A 17,177-nucleotide genomic window follows, 5' to 3' on the forward strand; every position below is an offset into this window, starting at 1 on the left:
CTTTTTACTTGACAATTTGCCCATTTTTACAATACTTCAACCTGTCAGTTTGAGAAAATACCAGTAAAGAAACCAAGCTATAAGAGCTCTTTCTCTCCTCTCATGACATTGCCCCTCTAGTGCAATAATCAGATCACAGAACTTTCTAAGTGGGTTTGCAGTTTCACTTGTCAGGGTTGTGGCTGTCACCGTTCAAGAAAATAGTTTAACCACTAGATTTTTGGTTTGGTCAGGGCTGTCTCCTCTTTGTTTGTGATGGGTTGTAGTGATGGAAGAGCTATTCCCTTGAAACAGACAACACCAAAAAAAATGCAAACAAGCAGAAGAGACTGAGGTTATAGACCCTGTCCCAAAGACAATCATCTGTTGGAAGCAAGAAATGGAGCCTAGCACTTCCATCGAGGTGGCCAGCCCTTAACAGTAGGGAATAAAGAGAGAAGTGATGCAATTAGCTTTAATTTTTAAGACTGTTGTGGTTGCCATTATGTTTCCTGAGATTCCAGATCCTGTTGATGTTCAGTAAGTGTTCCCTGAGAATCCCTGGCTGATAGAGTTCTCCTCAGGGGACTGAAAGAGAAGAATGTTGATGTTCTGGATTCTGACCAGGTTTAGGCATGATTTCTCATTAGCTGGGTCCTCAGCATTAAAAAAGATGTGCCTTCAAGGCCTGGGGAACTTTAAAGGCTATGCTATGGCTCTCAGGAACCTCAGGTGCTTCCTAAGTTAATGAACAGGTTAGGCTTCAAAGCAATATAAGGATTTGCACATTATTAAATCAGCTTCTTGAAACACAGGGAAAAGAGTATCTTGATCAAATACCAAAGCAGCTTTTGATCTTGACAAGAGACCTACAGAAACATAATGTCCATCCTGTGCTGAAAGGAGTTATGGAAGAACAGGAGTGGGTTTGAATGCTGTGGAGAACCATACTGTGAATATACAGTGTATAGGGTGGCTTCCTTGTTGTGTGAGAGGGGCAGAAACTGAAGTAGCACTAAGTAGACCAAATCCCTATAGCTGGCAGCTTTTTCCTGGGTTTTATGCTGGCACGGTTGTTAAGGAATTTTTCACACAGCAGTAAGTAAAAATCAGCATGTAAATACTATATTGAGGTTTTATATTGTAATGCTTGTTTGAAGTGAATTAAAAGGGGAAACAAAGGTTGACAGTAACTAAACCAAAATCCACTGGTTCCCATTCCCATACATACATTGTCATGAATGAATCTGATGGAGTTTGAAGTTTTTGCTCCCAGGCAAATTCTTACCTGGGAGTTCAGCAACTGTACTGGTGGGTGGAAAACTAAGACAGCCCAGTGGTATTGTGTGAAGTCACTAAGCATGAAGGAATTGGCTTCATTAATGTCCTTATTACAAATGGCACATTCACAACTCGGCATGCCTAAAGCTATATATGCACTATAAAAGGAAATTTAGGTGTATAAATATTCTATTAATCTTTTGATTCATCTCTATTAATTTTGGCAGCATCTGTAAATGAAGTTACCAAAATAACTGAGGAAGGTGTGCTTGGAAACTTGGAACCTCTTTTTGCTTCTGGCTGTGTAAAGGGGGGCAGAAAGTGCTTCTGAGCTGAGTCCCTCTACACCTCCTGGCAAGGGCAGACTTGCAGTGTTGTTGCATTGCAGATGTTTTCCAGTTCCCAGAGGCAGTAAGATCAGTTCAAATTGAAAAACTTGGATACTCTGATTAACCAAACTCTTGATTTGTTTTATTCAGCCAGGTTGAAGATATTTTTTGTCCTAATCTTCTCTATCCCTGTTCTGTATCTATTTCTGTTCCTTTATTAGGAAAACAATAACTGAATGGTTAATTTCTTTCAAGTGATTTTTAATGTTCAAAACTTCAGATAAGATTTGAAGTAAGTCTCCCTTGCTTCTGAGAAACTGCCAGTCCTGTAATGTGGTAGTAATACATATATTTGAAAAGGAGAGTAACAAGGTATTTTGTAAATTATAAATACTAATAAACAAGTTTCCATATAATAGATAATTCAGGAGTGACTTTGTCTGAATGCAACAAAGAGATTTAGTAGAAATGGACTGCTTGGCTCTTCACATTTTTTTGTCTGTTTTTATAGACAAAATTTTTTGTCATGTTATTTTGTCTTTTTTTTTAGAGCTTCTAAAGCAGTCCTCTGTCTCCAGGGCTGTATGAGAGGTAGCAGTTAAATCCCTGTAAGAAGTGATAAGTAATGGCAAGAATGGACTCATCGAAAAATAGCTTTGTAGTGCATTTCTCCCTTATGATTTCATGAAAGTTTTTTTCTTTCTTTCTTTTGTAAAATGCATGAAGAGTCAATGTGAAACCAATCACATTTTGAATTTTTTTTCCATTTTGATCTGACATGAGTAAAAGAGGTAGCCAAACAGCAGTAATTTGTACAGATCGTGACACATGCAGCTTTATTGTGGAACACAAAAAAACCAACCTGATGAAGATTGTATTTGTAAGAAAAAGCAGGCTATGGAGATGCAGCATAAATATATCTAGTTGGCATTCACATCTCAAGATTTATGGTCCTGCCCTGTTTACAAAATTTATGCTTAGCTGTTATACCAGCCACTTTTGAGGGTTTCTCAATCCTGAGCTCAGAAGCTGCTTTCTCAGTTCTTAGTCACATTTTTCAGAAAATTTAAAGTATAATTCTAGGAATTATGAACTTAGTTTCCTGGAAGAAAAAAGGATTTACACCTCCAAGAGACCTCTAGCAAAGGACTTAATTGCTTCAGCTATTACCTTAGAGGCTCACTTAATCATAAAAAGCCCTGCTTTAATTTGAGCATGCTGGAAGTGCTGGTGGAATAGCACATTGCTTCAAAATAATACTGAGACTGGAAGTGCTAAAGAAAAACACAAGTCACACTGCTGTCTTGAGAGTTCCTCATACATTTTATTAGGATGAAAATCTGGAAAGTGATCTGTTAGCCTGATATGGTAAAACTTACCATGTTGGTTGACCAAACTACCAAATTTAATCTCCTTCAGCATGAATATATCATGTAGGTAAAAGCCTGGAGCCAAGTAAGTAACCACTAAATTACAATTAAATTGCTTATATGTAGAGGACAGCCTTTGTTTCCTCCAAGATTTCAGAAGCATGTTTTGCTTTATGCAAATACAGCTCTGCAAGTTGGTATGCAAGGACTTTGGTTTAAAATTCAGTCAAGAACAGATTTGTGAAGATAAAATTCAAATCTCGTTAGACCTGTTTATTTCCTGTGCTTTTTATACAAAACTCTTCGGATAAGAAGCCACACACAGTCTCAAAAGCTGTAGGGAGGAGAGCAAAGATTTTATTTGAATTCCAGTCCATTGTATTCACAACAGTATTTCTATTAATAAGTACAGGCCCTGGTAGGTCACCAACAATTTAAAGCCAGAGAGCACTTAAAAGCAGTTGCACACAAATGGAGTCAGAAAAATATAAAAACTGAAATACAGTGAGATATTCAGTGGACGTGGATGAGCATATGCTTGTTAAATATAACATTCTAGGGATTATTTTGGGTCCCTTCTGGCAAAAAATGTTTGGGTTTTCCTAAAATAGTACGACTGTTGGGAATTTCCTCACCTCCTTATCTTGCTTTCTGTAAACCCAGCTTTGCAGTAATCTTCAGATCAAGGTATCATCTTGCATTAACTCTTTTTCTCAGGAAGGTGCAGAATAGTTTCTTGACAAATGGTGAAATGAGAAACAGGTTGTGATATCATACCTGATTCTTGATGCACTAAGTTTTCATTGTACTGACAATTGAAATCCAACAATCCTTGTTGGATCACCTGCCTGGGTCTGTGGGTCTGAAGCACAGAAGATTCGGGAGTTGATTTGGGTTTGAAGACTGAGAGTGAATCAAGGGATGGATGGGGGTAGGAGAGGCAGGTGACTGAGAGTTTAGGGAAAACTTATCAATGGAAGAAGCAGCTTTCTCAAGCCAGTCAGAAAATAGTGTCCCCTGAATATAAGGTCTTATGAGATTTTTACAGATTTTTTCTTTTTCATATCAGGACAAAGCTGACATTGGAAGAATGATTAAGTATTAATATTTTGTTGGTTTAACACTCCATGAACAGTTAGTGTTTGAGACAGCTTTAAAAAGGTAAAATGTGTAATACTGAGAAATTCATTTCCCCCTCCTCACCCCCGATAAATATTATCTCTAGACTACTCTTCTGTTTTGTTTGCTTTAGATTAATTAGAATTTTCACTGGAGACAGAAAAAATTGCAGTTGGAAAATAGCTTGTCCCAAAGGCCAGCAGGAGTGCTGAGAGTCACTGGGGGAAAAGGAGAAGGCTCAGCAAGCAAAGTGAACTCTGGTACTGTTTTTTGAAGAGGATCTTGTGACATTGAGAAACATCTTGGTGCCTTAACTGAATGTCCTGAGCCAGGGCCTGCCCTTGTTACATTAAGACCCTTGTAGCTATCAATATTTAGAGTCACACTTTCAAAAACTGTAGTGCTTAACTTTGATACAAATTCTTCTTAAACAATACTTTTTTAAGCAGAAGGCAGCTTGTTGGGTTTTTTTTTAAAGAAACAATTAGGTTGTGTTCTCAAACAGTAGTAGATAAAGGAGCTACTCATTTTCTGTTTCGTTCAGAGCACATGGCCTTGTTAATTGTACTGATTACTCTGCTGTATCACCTATCCTTGCCACAGGATTTGAGATAAATATCTTCAACAGGATTTTAATAGGTCTGGTAATTAAGTTAATATGAAAAACATCTTACAGTTGAATAGATTTTTGGTTAGAACATGCCCATACCTATCAAGTCTTAGAGACTTAGTTTCTCTTGGTGAGTGAGGGAGGACAGGGCTGAATTCATTAAAATATATTATTTCAGGTTTTCCCAAACTCTTTATTGAATGCAGTCAAATTTGCTGAAGTGTAATGACATAGAAAACATACTGCAAAAGCCAGGATCAGGTTCACGTTTGCAAAGGGAGGAGACATTTCTTAATCAAAAAGCCCAGTGTGTTAGCCTGCCTTCCAGATGTGGACAAATTGTTTAATTTCCTTCTCAATCTGTAATTATTTAAATCCATAGGTCCTGCTTTTTTAATCAGAGCCTTAAGTAAAGGATTATGGAGGCTGAGGCTGGCTGCTCTTCATCTCAGTTGTGGATGCAGTTTTCTTCATAGAACTGACCAAACCTTCAGAGCAGCAGAAACCAGACAGCAGTAATCCTGTGTCCTAATCACAAGCAAATGGAGTCATTGTCCTGCTACCTCAATGATTATTTGAAGATTTTTTTAATACTTAAATCGGTGTCTAAGCCTCAAAATCTTGCATAATTTGAAGATTCAACACGCTAGCAGAGTATGCAGTTTCACAATTCTGAGACACTATAGCAAATGCTGAGCTACTGGGAAAGAAGACAAGAAACACCTCAATAGCTTAGCATTTGTTTCTCCTTACTAATAATTTCAATGAAATACTCCAACTTTATGTTAAGTCACATGTTTCTGTTAAAGATTTTTACCTTTTTTTTTTTTCAGCAAAACAGCACCTTAGGTATAAGGCAAATCAGTTTCTTCCTACACAAGTATTTTCTAATGGCAATGGGGGTGGGAATAAAACCATACACGTAAAACTGTTTCATAACCAGTCTAGACTTGCAAAGCATTTTCTCAGAATAGTGCAAATAATATTAATACATTAGGATGAGAACAGACTTAAACGAATATTTTTAGTATGAATCACAACATACACCAGACACTAACCTGCAATAATTATATCCTTCTTTGTCATTATTGCTGTAACAATAATTCAGCTTTCCTCAGGGAAGTCATTGCTGAGAATTATATCAGTGCCTAGATATATAGAAGATATTATGTCTCTCTATAATATCTGTATGATTTATGATATTTATATATCTTATATATAATGTATCATATGTTACAGAGAAATATTATAGCCTAAAATTGTGTTGGGTAAAAATCCTAGATTCTTAAATGATTTACAAGAAACATACAAGCAGTATGGTACTAGGTGCCATAAGTATGGTACTAGAGGGTTTTTTCCTAAGGATTCATTTGACCTTTATTCAGACTCCTAAAGTAAACATCCAGATTATTCCAGAGATCACTCAAGAGTGTTAAGTCAACAGAAGGCCTTGTATCTCCAAATAGTTGCTTCTGGTGATAGAACATTACAAATAGAAGCCATAATCAGAATTTCCACCTGACGTTTACAAAATATAACCTTGTCTCAGTTACTGAGGTCCTGTGGTAAAGGTAGGAAGATCCTGCTGAATATTTTCAAATTCCTTCAGCTCAAAATATTTTGACTGGAAAAAAGCAAAGGCATTTTTGGCCACTGCTGTTTATCCATGCACCACAGTAACAACGGAGTGCAAGCCCCATCAAAACACTGCTACTCTGTAAGGTCAGATCCTTCACTTAATTCTCCAGAGCAAGGAACTCTGACCAGAACTGCTTTTCCCTTTAAAATATGAAATACCTTTTTTTGAAAGAAAAATCAAATTCCCAACAGTGAGGTAAATTCTGTTGAGACAAAACAACTATGAAGGTTGCAGGGGGCTTGGCTGCCAAAGGGAGACCATCCCTGGGCAGCTCAGATTATCAACTAGATAATCTGAGATTATCTCAGATGCCATTCAAGTGTTATATGCCATAGATTTCACCTTTCTCTGTATTTCATGCAATTTATAGTTGAAAAGCAGCTGAAGTGCAGCGAGAGAGTAAGCAATGGTTTGAATTACATTTTGCCATTTGGAACAAATTACACAGATATATTTTGCTGTTTCTTGTTGGTCCACTGATTGTATCAGAGAGGGAAAAAGTAGAGATGTGATCAGAGTAACAGGAAGGGAAGCAAGAGCTGATTAATAGGCACACTGCCAGTAGTCATCACTGGTAAAGCTGACATGGAAACACAACATTCTGGTGTTTAAGGGAACCCATGAGAATGGATGACAGCAAAACTTGGGAACGACTGAGTGAAATCAGTGCATTTCTGAAGCAGGACATTCTGGTGGCTGACTGAGATACTGACTCCAGGTTTGTCTCATCATAAAATCACCAGCTGGGTCAGGTCATGACTTTTGTTCTGACTCTTGCAGAGGACATCTGACATACACTTTCTAGTCACAAAATCCACAGCTGCTTCCTAAGGAAGGCAGCACATAAATAGGGGTAGGTATCAAGATCAGTTCAGCTGAACATTGCAGAGCAAGGAGCTCTGCTCCTTAAAATAGGAACACAGATCCATTTCAGCAGCTGAAAAGGTTACTGGCTCCAATATAGCCATGCCAGGAGCTTGTGGTTTCATCAGCCGAGGAAACATTTTGGCAAGTGATCCTTGGCTGTCATGCAGATAGCTGTTTACAAGCCTTTTCAAGCAGGGGATAATACTGTTTTCAGGTGAACACAGGGTGGTGAACTTGGTGGGGAAAGGGATTACTTATACTCCTTTGTGCCTTCTTGGAGTTTTTCCCCCTGTTGTACAGATAAGTTATATTGCTAACAGTTTCTGTTCTTCAAAGCACTGGAAAACTGCCCTATTGGCACCTGGGATTTTGTCTTGCTCACTCCCGTCTTCCAGACTTTATTCTGTTTTCTGACTTTTGTAGGTTTGTATTTGTGTAGTCAAATGGCTATGCCTGTGAATATCCCAAATAATGATGGAGAAGGTTTTTTTGTTTGATTGTTTTTCGTGTGGTCAATGCATCTTCCTTTCTTTCACAGTTAACATTTCTCCATACGTGTAACAGCGATGCTGACACTGCATTTGCTGCTGATTGGCCTGCACCAAACTTGTAAAGTCATCACAGCAACCCAGAAGGATCCTAAATACCTCACAAGTCTTACAGTACATCTGAAATGGGAATCGGGGCTCATTGTTTCTCTGGGGAGCTTCTGTCAGTTAAAAATCAGTCACATTATTGGAACTTAGCTGGTAAACCTTAGGTCAGGGAAGTGCAGCCAACGTAAGGCAAAATTTAATCTCTAAATTACCTTCTGAGTCAAAGAAGTCAAATATTTCATGTTTGAAAGATAATCCACCACCACCATGCAAAATTAGTTAATTGTGATTGTAATTCTCACAGCACTTCAAATACAGCTACTTTGCTATCTTCAATTGGCATTAGGTTCACATGAGAATAAACTTCTATGCCAAAAGAAGTAGAGGTGACATTAAATTAACTTGACTACAGTTCCAATTAAAATTTTACTGTAATGGGTAAACAACAAAATTATGATATTTCAGGCATCTTCAGAAGTGTGGTGGCTGTCAGCTAATGTAAGGTTGAATTTTCTCTTAAAAGTAAATTGCCAAGAAAAGGGACCAATGAAGAAAAATCTTCACCTCTATGTCAGAAAAACATAATTAAAAAGTGTTACACTCGTTCTTTTTTTTCAGTACATAAAAGTGTTAATGGGAGAAGTGAAACAATGAGTTCTTCACATTATTCCCTTATTTTGTATAAGTTTTTCTGCTTTTGAGAATGGAGAGAGCCAATGTTTTTTTTAGTGACAGAAAGTAAATTTGAGGAACTGCATCAGTTTTAAATTGCTTTAATTGTGGTTTCTAGCCTATTCCCTATATCTATGAGTATTAAATGCTATTTTTTCTTGAAATAGGTAGTAATTTAAGGAACTCTCTTAAGTCAATCCATGGCAGTGTAGGATTTCCATAACCAAATGCTCAGAGCTAGGTGAACATTTTTTCTGCAAAGCCCTGGGGGAGGGGCTTTGCCTTTTTTTTAAAAAAAAAAGGTTTTGGTCACTTATGAATTTTTTTCCTAAAGATTTGCTTCCAAAGAAAAATGCTCCTTGTCCTATTTATATTTTTCAGTGAGGTTCCTAAGGCTATTGCTAAGACTGCTTATGAAAGACTTTTATAGTAGCTACAGTGATGCAATTTTTCTGAAATGAGCAATATGATAATCTGCAATTTTATACTGGAATTTCAAATTGCTCAGAAGTCTTGGAAGTCAATACTCTATTTACAACTTGGAGTACTGTAGATGAAACTAGTGCATAGTGATGACTCTTTTCAATGTATCTATGATCTAAGTTATTACCAAATGCTAGGGGTGCTGCAAACTTAACTATGCTCCTTGTCTGTCCTGTCCTACAGCATCTTATGAAAAAGCACTACACTTTTGTAATCAACAGTAACTATTTTTTTCTCTCTTCTCTACTGTGTTTTCCTATCTATAGAGCCATGGTGTGTTACATTTATTGTTGGTAACAAGGAAGTGCCTTCATATTATCACTGCACCAAAATACTTTCCCTGGGAAAAGGAGAAGCAGAGTACAGGCTACATTTTACAATGAAATAACATAAAATATGGGGGAAAAGTGAGGAAGTAATGATAATAATAGTAATTACAAGGTGGTTTTGCTGAAACTGTGACTACAGCACTTCCCTGGGCAGTCTGTTCCAGTGCCTGACAGCTCTTTCAGGCACATGATCTGACAGATTATTGCTTAAAAGCAAGTCTTTAAACAGAAAAGTGTTATTTCATCTTTAAAGCATGCCTTTATATAGAAAAATATAGATTTATCTGATTGACACTGAATTGCTTGAGAATCCTTTATTGGTGGTTTTGTCAGGAAGACTTTGTTTCAGCAAATATTTACAGCTATAGAGGCAATTGTAGTTTCTGCTACAATAATTTTGTAGTACAATACACCAGCAGTATGTAAAGTAATGATAGAGTGCTGTAATACAGACTTCAAAATGTAGTGTTAAAACTTAATAATTCAACATAGTCCTTTCAGTCAGCTGGCACACAGAAACTTCATCATCAGTGTACAGCACCAACAGTGCATTCCCCAGAGAGGGTTTGAAAGGCACTTCTGGTGTGTCCACAGGGCAATCAGATTTGGGGGCTTCATGTCAAGAGACTGAAGAAGCTGCAGAGCCACCAAGCCACCCTGGCATCTTTGCTGATCACAGGTGTGGCAATAAATGCCTCAAGCAGAGCTGTCTTGGGATCCCTGAGGTTTGTCTGTGGGGAAAAGGAAGTTTTGAATTTGTGCCCATAAGTGTAAACTATCTAATACTTGGGTTTTATGTTACTTAATACTGTGATTCTGTCTTTGCCCTTTTCTAACTTTTCCCATTTTTTTAGAATAACTAAAAAAGAACATCAAGTAAAAGGAAAGCTAATGCTGCTACAGACCCAGGCACATATTCTAAGAATAAAGCTGATTTTAACAGAACTAGAAATGGAAAGGCAATCCTTTAAAATTGGTAATAACACAAATTTAAACTTTGCAGAGCTTGTACTGAAGGGTTTTCACAGTGCTGGTTTTGTACCATATCATATTTTCCTAAGGCTTCTTCTTTTCCAGTTACCCAGCTCTACCTGCAAGTACATTTTTTGTGTAAGCAGTGTTTTTCTTCCTCAAGAGTAAAGCTTTTGTAAACTTCTGTTTTACGAGGTTTTTTTTAAGTTTTAGTTACCATAAGATCCAAAGCCCTTCACAATGAACTCTAAGTTCCTTATGCTTCAGGCTCCAAATGGTGGTTACGCATCCCTGGACAAGACAGAAATGTCTCTTACAGGTATCAGGTAATTTTGTTGGAGGAATCAAATATTATGGATCACTTAGAGCACATTTGCAAGGAGTTAATGACCATTTCTGATCTTATTAAGCTGTTCTTACCATATAAGAAAGAAACTGTAGTTTAAATCAAACATACTCAAACCTTTTCAGTTCGTCCCCCTCCTAAGTCACAGGGTAGAACTGCAAGACATTATGCTACTGCTTCTTTTGATCTTCTATTATTGCAGTCTGGCCATGAAAAACAAGCAGACTGTGACTTGCCTATTGCCTATTGCTTATTTTGTAAAATATGAACAAGCAGGAAGTAGCTTTGAGTCTGAGCATTTGGCAAGTAAAGCAAGAATAAAAATGAGCATAATTATGCTAATCAGAAAGCCAATCTCCAAACAGTTTCAAAGGCAGTGAAGGCATTGAGCCAAATACCAAGTGGGATATCTGCAATTACCAAGCAAGCACATGACCCCAGAAAAAAATTGTTACAGAAGGAAATAGTTCTCAGAGGTGGCAACTTTAATTGCTTTCAACAATCTGGTCATGAAAGGTAGAAAGCAAAACAAAGCCCCTAGGCCCATAGTGAGTTTTCAGAGTCTTTACTAAAGCCTATTACTATGATAATTTACTTAATCTTTCTATATATTAACAGTAGGACTTCAGAAAGTAAAATTTAGCAACATACAACTTCAACTTAAAATTTTATGCAAAATGAGATACAGGAAAAATGGTAATTTTCCAAATTAATGGAGTTCCTGTTATGTTCTCAGTATTTATTTTCATTCCTTGTTAATGGAACATCATGGAAACAGGAATATTGTACTGGCATGAGGAACAGTGCAGATATTTTTTATTCACTGACATTTCTATAACACAATTCTAAAGACAAGAAGAGGAAACTCCAGCCCCTAAATTACAGGAAGACTAACACTAAACTATCAAACAATTGTTATCTGGCAGAAACGGGAGGGGGGAGGTGACGGAGGGGGTGTCTTGACAAGGCAGGACACTGGGAACGCAGTTCTCTCCACTCTAACTATTTCTGCTATGACCAAGAGAGGGCATCCTTTCCCTATCAAATCATGACATGAATAGTGAAATAAGAGCTTTTGAAGAACCTAGTTAATTTTTTTAAACTATTCTCTTACATGTTAACTAAAGCTTTTTGAAGTTTAAAAATGCAGCTGTTTAAAAAGCAGACTCTAGTCCAAACTCCAAGTTGTTTCAGGGCATTTTAAGACCAGCTGTACAAATTTCTCAGTATAGCCTTCCATTTAGTGCCTGTATGGTTTTACTAAGCATGCACTAAAGGCATGCTTTATCTCCTCCATCAAGAGTAAATAATCTCCATTAGGAAAGGGCTACCAATTTTAAATCAATTCCTTAATTTTAGAGTTTTTTAAATTTGTTTAGGAAAAGCAAGGTAGGGAATTTAGTGCTACTTTCTTCAGACAGCTTTCTAACACAAATGTGAAGCTACCAGCTTGCCATACTTTAGAGGCTGTTTCCTCCATCAGATAAATCTTTTTTGCATGTGAGCTCGGTTTTGCTGACTATAAAACAAATAGTTCAACCTTGGTGGTGTAAAGTGTGTGGTATAAAAGCATCCTGTGCCAGTTTTTTTAAAGCCTTTCCCCTTTGATATTGCCATCGTGCCTCTCAGTCGTGCATTTACAAGCCTGAGCATTCAATGGGAACTGCTGCAGGTTCAGCACTTTTGAGAAACAGCTTACTTAAAAGTCTGAAGTTGGATTTAGAAGCTTAACATTTTTGGGAAACTTGTCTATAATCCTGAAAATTTATTGTTGTTAAGGCAAATGCCTATTCAGTCCATTTATGGTGCAACCACTTGAGATTTTTTTACTTCTATTCTGGATAATTAATAATAATTAAGGAAACCTCTCTGTAACTCAGGGCAAGAAAACTGTCAGAATCAGTCTGAACTTCATTTCTGGAACAGACAACACTGTCTTCCAAACCAAGCTGTAGGCTTAGTCTACCAAGGTATTCAGAAATATACCTAATGAGAAAAAAAAGTTTGATTACATTTACAGCAAAAGAGAAGAACATATATAAAAACAGTGTACCCCACTCACTTCTTTAGTAAAGGAATTTAGTAAATTTAGAAATTTAGTAAAGGGCAAAATAATCTGTGCATATTATTCTTTAATTCTGTGAAATGAAAAAAATAAACACTTTTTTTTCACAGCATATTTTTTTTTGTATAAGGAGTGAGTTCAAGATCATGTATGTAGTAGTCAAATTAATTTTATTTTTCATTTAAACTTGCATTTTGGGGCTCTAAGAGTGAACTAATATCTAAGAGAAGGGCTACAATATACTTGAAAAAAACTGGCGCTAATTCATCCTTGAACCTGGGATCCTGTCTAGAACAAGATGCAAGCAGCATGATTTAGTAGTTTTGGTGCTGCAGGATCTGAGATCTTCCTGCCTGCCAAAGGTCAGGAGTTTATGGCTAAGGGTGGAAATTAGAAAAGACTTTCAGTTGCGAGCAAGAGGCTTACAATAAACAATGGTGAAAAAATTTCCAAGAGGAAATGCAAAAGAACCTGACACATCCTTGGGTTAGCTGGTAGACCACAGAAGTGAAGATTAAATACTAAAATTCAAACCAGGAATACAATCTCCATTACTTCCTTCCTTCTCTTCCCCTGCTTCCCCCTCTCTTCTCATTGGATTGCAATACAGTTATTTCTTTAAGACAACATCCTCTCTGTGAGTGATATATATGCTTTTTGTATTGTAAAATGTGTGCCACATTTTGCCAGTCCATTTATGCTACAGAATCAAAGCTTTCTTCTCTTCTGCTGCTGCCCATTCCTATTTTAAGCTAGTGATAAAAGTGAAAACTAATAAAATACCTCAGCATTTTCAGACTGGACAAAGTAGCAGAGCTAAGATTTTTCTGCACTGAGCTCTGAGAACCTACAACTAACTTGTGTAGGGTCCTGAAATGAATAATTGTCTCAAAACAGCCTCCTTGACAAGATGGACATTTGTGCTCAAGTGGGGTCCTCATTCCATGAACCACCTGGACTTTGTTCTTGAATGGAGAGGCCCTCATTTGGGCAGTCACTGATAAACTGGGTGTTGATACACTTGTTTTTATTTTTGTCTGAGTTCTTGCAAGAGCTCTCTGCTCAACCAGGTTGGTCTTCCTCCCCACCAGCTTGTTTTTCAGCTCATAGGGACAGCCTTCTCCTGGCCCTTCATAATTTCAGTCTTACAGTAAGCCCAGCCTTCCAGGCCCCTTTGGTTTTGAGGGCTGCTTCCCAAGTGGCTCTCCTAACCAGTGTCCTTAATAGATCAAAGTCAGCCCTCTGGAGCCATTGTAGACGTTTTGCTGACAACCCTCTTAACTTCACCACATATTGAAAATTCTATCCTATTGTGATCACTGTGCCTGAGACAACCTCTGACCACCACATCTCCCACCAGCCTTTCTCTGTTTTTAAGCAGCAGGTCTAGCAGGGCACTACCCCTGGCAGGCTCACGTACCAGCTGCAACAGGAAGCTGCCATCCACACATTCCAGGAACCTCCTGGACTGCCCCCTCTCTGCTGTGCTGTAGTTCCAGCAGACATCTGGTAAATTGAAATCCCTCAGGACACCAGGGGCTGGTGAACATGAGACATCTCACAGTTGTTGAAAGATGAATGAATGTCTCATCAGTGTCTTTATCCTGGTTGGGTGCTCTGCAGCAGACTCCCACCAATATATCAGCCTCAGTGGCTTTCCTGTTGATCCTTACCCATAAACATTCCACCTTGGTGTGTCTAACACTGAGTTCTAGGCATCCAGAGAACTCCCTAACATATAACACTACCCTACCACCTCTCCTTCCTTGCCCACCCCTTCTAAAGAGCTTGTGTCCATCCATTGCAGCACTCCAGCCATGCAAATCATCCCACCACATTTCCGTGATGGCAATTATATATCATGGCTTCTCTGTTGCACAATAGATTCTAGCTCCTTCTGTTTATCTCCTTTCCTGTCTTTGAGAATCATTGCAGAAGTTTAGTGGCATTTCCACAGTGGTAGCCCCTCCTTTGTTTGCCTCCTTTTTTAAACACGGGACAAAGGGGATGCTCAGATTGTTCCTACTGAAACACTGTTGGAAAGTGTCCAGATAGATATATTCCTTGTGGGAGTTCAGAATCAGGACTTGGCAACACTGGCAAGTGACTCTGCTGGCTCCAGGGTGTCTGCTCTTCCTCCTGTACCCTACTTTCACAGTAGCCTGCATTGCTCAGCAGCCCCAGTAGGCCTGCCAGTACACATTCTGCATCTCTGCCACACTCAGGAATTTTCCCCCTGCTTCACCTGTACTTGTATAGTTGAGTAGAGAAGTCACAGTGACTCCTTTCAGCTTTCTCTGAACTTAGGAAGCACCTTGTCTAGCTCAGATTCAGAGGTTGAGAAAATCTCAGGAAAAGCTCCTGACCAATGAGCACCCTGTGCCTGGAACTCAAGAGCAATCAGACTGCTGTTTCCCTTCATACTTTGGGTGGCTGATGCCAGGTATCTTGTTATGCAAGAATGAGAGTTCAGTCTTCTCTGGACCGAAAAAGCTGGGAGAAATCAAACTGGCTGAAGGGGCTTATCATGGCATCTTCAGGTGGTTCCAGCAAAAACACAACTAAGTGGTAGGAACTTTTTTTGAGAGTCTGATAACACATGAACATATGGACCAATGGTTGGCAACTCAGGCTTCTCTTGAAGACACTGTGCTGTAAGGTGTAATAACTATTCAAACACAAACAATTCTCCTGAGTGAAATTCAGTTACCAAATTGTTTTGCAGCTGAGAGCAGATGTGTCCCACCAGGGATACACAGAGTGCAAAGGATCTGTGGCTAAAGGGACATTACCAAAGTGCTAGAGGAGATACGACAGGTGATTCCAAAAGTGACCGAACAGAATTTTTGTTTTACTTCCTTACTCTTTCGTTCTACTGATCTTTCATCTCAGAGCTTTTCCAAAAGGGTATTTTAACTGTTATGTTTACTTAGCAGCAGTGCAAAATAAACTCAGTTACATCTTTGTGAATGATGTGTAGCTTTTCTCTTGTTTATATGCATTCTGGTAATATACTAAGGAACTTCAAAAAGTTTTCAAATACCTGCACAGGTCATAATTTCTACGAAAATTTACCCAGTTAACACTTATACATCAGTCATACATGCTGGTAATATGCAGTGTAGTGTATAAATGGTAACATCTAGAAACAAAACATTTCATCTGATAACAATGAGATGCTCCAATTTGAAGGGGTGTAATATATATACAATTTATTTACAAATACACAAAAAGCATTCTTCAACATGAATAATGTCTTCACAATAATGAACAAGGTCTTTCTAGGAATGGGATATTTAGGGCCCTGTAGTGGGTAGCAAACTTCTAACAGCACTGAATAGGAATCATCAAGGATTCATCTGGGTACTCTCTCTCTGAAGGGGAGGTGATGTGAGGCCAGGCTGCTGCATTCTGCCTGTGAATTAGCAGAAGTAGAGCACTGGGACTTCATACAGAACCTCCAATGGTTGACTGGAGAAACAGAAGTAATATTAAGTCCTGAAAAAAGTTATAGGTCAATAGGCCAATTCACTGAAAGCCTCTTGCAGGCTGCTTGGCTTGTCCAGAACTCCAGGTTGTTCTGGAGCATACGGGATACAGCAACAGAGGAGGAAAGCTGGAAACTGAACTTCTGCAGGCCATTTCCCTTTCTGCCTCCAGGTGAATGCAGTTTGTTCACATTTTTTATTATGGGAAGGAGTGGCTACACTGTTGCTAGGATGTCCAAAACCAAACAGAGCTAAAAACTTCTGCAGTCCTTTGTCTCTTCCTGTAATACTATCACATCACAGACAGTAAAATGGAATCAAAGGTATTTCATAAGCACCTAATGCTTTGAGTAGGTGACTTCATGTTTATACGTTGTGTATAAATTAGGGTTCCTCAGAGATCATCCCTCATCTACATTGACTTTAAATAGGAATCTGTAGACACACTCCAGTGCCCATGAGAAGTTAAAAATTAAACACCAGTTTTCTTATGTCAGACATTCTGCGGAGGCAGCAGTTTGGGTAAAAGCGAACAAGCTCTGCTACTTCTCGCGTTTCTGCCGTTAGTATTTGGAAACATGATCCTGATCCGGATCCTAATCCTACTCCCGGTCCGGCTGCGGCTCCGGCTCCTGCTCCTGTTCCGCCTGTGCACAGCTCGGGATTGCCGCGGCAGGAGGCCTCGCTCAGCCGCCGACCGGGGCTGCTCCCGGGGCTGCTCCCGGGGTTCCGCCCGTGCCGGCCGCCGCTTGCTCTGAACCTCCGTGTGCCCCGGGGGGAGCCCGCCGGGGGGCCTGGCACCCTCCGGGGTAAGGAAGGGAAACCATCCATCCCGACTGTGAGCTGCAGGGCACTCGGCTCATCAGACAAGATCGTTCCGAGCCGCACTCTTCCCGTGACCCCGCTCTCCGGCCGCGGCTCTCCCACGGGCGGGGCTCAGGGGAGGTGGGGGCGGCCCCAGTACAGCCCCGACCCTGACCCCGGCCTGGGCCCGGGCAGGCGAGCGGGGCGGAGGTGGAGGTGGGGCGGCCC

Source organism: Calypte anna, chromosome 4A, assembly GCF_003957555.1.
Source record: "Calypte anna isolate BGI_N300 chromosome 4A, bCalAnn1_v1.p, whole genome shotgun sequence".
NCBI lineage: Eukaryota > Metazoa > Chordata > Aves > Apodiformes > Trochilidae > Calypte > Calypte anna.